Source organism: Sinocyclocheilus rhinocerous, unplaced genomic scaffold (assembly GCF_001515625.1).
Source record: "Sinocyclocheilus rhinocerous isolate Xijiao unplaced genomic scaffold, SAMN03320098_v1.1 scaffold1669, whole genome shotgun sequence".
In the NCBI taxonomy this organism is placed as follows: Eukaryota; Metazoa; Chordata; class Actinopteri; order Cypriniformes; family Cyprinidae; genus Sinocyclocheilus; species Sinocyclocheilus rhinocerous.
Genome location: NW_015632484.1, coordinates 632 through 3,053, shown reverse-complemented (window position 1 = coordinate 3,053; position 2,422 = coordinate 632). Strand labels below are relative to the sequence as shown.

At 38.3% G+C, this 2,422-nt stretch overlaps 1 protein-coding gene across 1 annotated transcript in view; it reads right to left on the bottom strand.

Annotated features, from left to right (window-relative positions):
• The window catches only part of LOC107742607 (protein odd-skipped-related 2-like), a 5,500-nt gene extending 3,315 nt beyond the window's left edge, over positions 1 to 2,185 (bottom strand). The window contains exon 1 of the mRNA XM_016555651.1: positions 2,107 to 2,185. The gene's annotated coding sequence lies outside the window, so the exon portion shown is untranslated. The remainder of the gene's footprint in view (positions 1 to 2,106) is intronic.
• Positions 2,186 to 2,422: the final 237 nt, after the last annotated feature.

The window sequence follows — 2,422 nt, the reverse complement described above, 5'->3', positions numbered from 1 at the left end:
ACACACACACACACACACACACACACACACACAGGTACTCTCATCATCTTCTCCCCTCATATCATATCGTTCCAAACCTGTATGGCTTTCTTCTTTCTTCTGCGAAACAAAAAGAAGATATTTTGAGAAATGTCTCACGTGTTTTTTATTTTGAAAATATAAGATTCAGTGTTGTTTGGTTCCAAACATTTTTCAAAATAGACTGTCATTTGTGTTTCACAGAAGTGAGGATCATACAGGTTTGAATGACATGAGAGAGTAAATAAAGGCAAAATTATGATTTTTGAATAATCCATCCTTTGAAGTATTAAACGGCTGTTAATGATTCGTCTTTGTTCGGCTCAATTAAGGTAATTGTTTCAGATTTATTTAGTGATGTGTCATGATGATCCAACAGATAAACCTCACGTTAAACATTAATACCTGAAAAACACCTTTAATTCAACTCCAGTCGCGTTCATCTCTTCTGCTTTTAAAGCAATTCCAGTACATTATGAATTTCCTAATTATTAATAGCCTAACTGATTTCCTAAATTAACGGAACATGTAGGCTACGAACACGTTTTAGCATAAAAAGTGTAGTGCAAAATACATTCTTTTTTTGTATCTTTATATAGCCTAAATATCTTTCATCTGATCATAATGTATTTAAAATTAACGTAGGACTATGAATTATGTCTTTTGCCGCGAAGTTAATAATTTCATTTATGTTAAAAAAAATAAATAAATATAAAGCAGATTTGGTTTTGTTTCTTTACTTTTTTCGGTGATTTGTCAGAGATTAGCCTATAGCTTTTATCTTAAAAAAGAAAGGAATAAAATAATAACAATATAAATATAATAATAATAATACATTAAAATAAATAATTGTTATTCTGTGTTTAAATCGCGTTCATGAATCTAGTCTATACTGAGGTGAATTAAGCAGCTAATTAGGTTTTGTGAATGAGCAGATATGATTATGATGAACAAAGCAAATAGGCCTATATCAGTGAGGGTTCATGTAATCAACTCTTCCTAATTATTTCGACAGAAACAACTGGACTTCACTGGTGTTATAAGAGGTATTTACATGAGATCTTCCGTGTGCAGAAACAGAGATGAATGATGTCTGAATGAGTGAAGAGCGCCGCCTATCGGTCTGAGAGAGGAACTGTGTGAAATCCTCACGAGCCATGATTACTGTCAGACATGTGTTCATTCATCAGCCACTAGACACAGCTTCTGTTATAGCAGGATATCTGCATGAACTCTCTATCAGACAACAGGAAGTACAGCAAGATCTGATGTAGGTACATTTAAAAACGATTCCTCATATATAGATAGATAGATATACATGTAATTTACAAATAAACCATTCTTTTTACTTTTGAATTAATGCTTAATTTTTCAAAACAAGACCTGCAGTTTATAGAGCAGGTTGTGATGTAAACAGGTTGTGTAGAAAAGAACAACTCAAACCGTGAAAACATCACAAACTTGCAGAGAATTCCAAACACTGTTACACAGGAGATGCTGTATTTCTGTTTGATTTGATGTCTTATATAGATCTGTTTCTTCCATTTTTTCATTAATCAGATGCTTTTACCCGGTTTGACGAAGCAGCAGCAGCAGAACGAGCATAGAAACAGTTTAATTTTAGCTGTAAAGAGCATGTTGAGTTGTGTCAGCTGTCCAATGATCAGTAATACCCACTAATCAGTCAGTTATGAGCGCACATATCTGTGTGTCTGGACACTCGGTCTTTAATCAGTCAGTTATGAGCGCACATATCTGTGTGTCTGGACACTCCGTCTTTAATCTCTCTCTCTCTCTCACACACACACACACACACTCACACACACACACACACTGATCCTCCACAGAAGTGTGTGAATGTTAGAGCAGAAAACACACACACACACACACACACACACACAGCCGAAATGTTTTAATGATATCTGGCTCTGTGTTGGGGTCTCCAGCAGGAAGTGATGAAGACTCACATCACGAGCGACGGCTCGATCGAAAGGCCCCGACACACGGATCCGATCCGCTCGACTGTCTGGAGCCGCATTCAGAAAGAAGACTAAAGAAAAGAGGTTTTGTAGGTAAGGTGAAGTTTACCTGGAACAGGCTGAGAGGTGGCGAGGAGCTGGAGTGAGACGGAGCAGCTACAGAGAGGCAGGATGTCAGCCGAACCTGCTGTGGTTTGCAGCCCCCTCGCATGCGCTCATCCTACAGACACACACACACACACACACTCTCTCGGGGCGCGTCTCATTCTCTGCTATCGGTCAATCAGAATGACTCGCCTCAAACGCACACTTCTGCTGCTGGAAACGCTTTGTTATTCACGAGAGGCTCGTTCACTGGAACACATCAGATGCATTTGAGTCAGTCGCAGTAATGCGCTTCGGAACATCATATTCATGGTGACAGG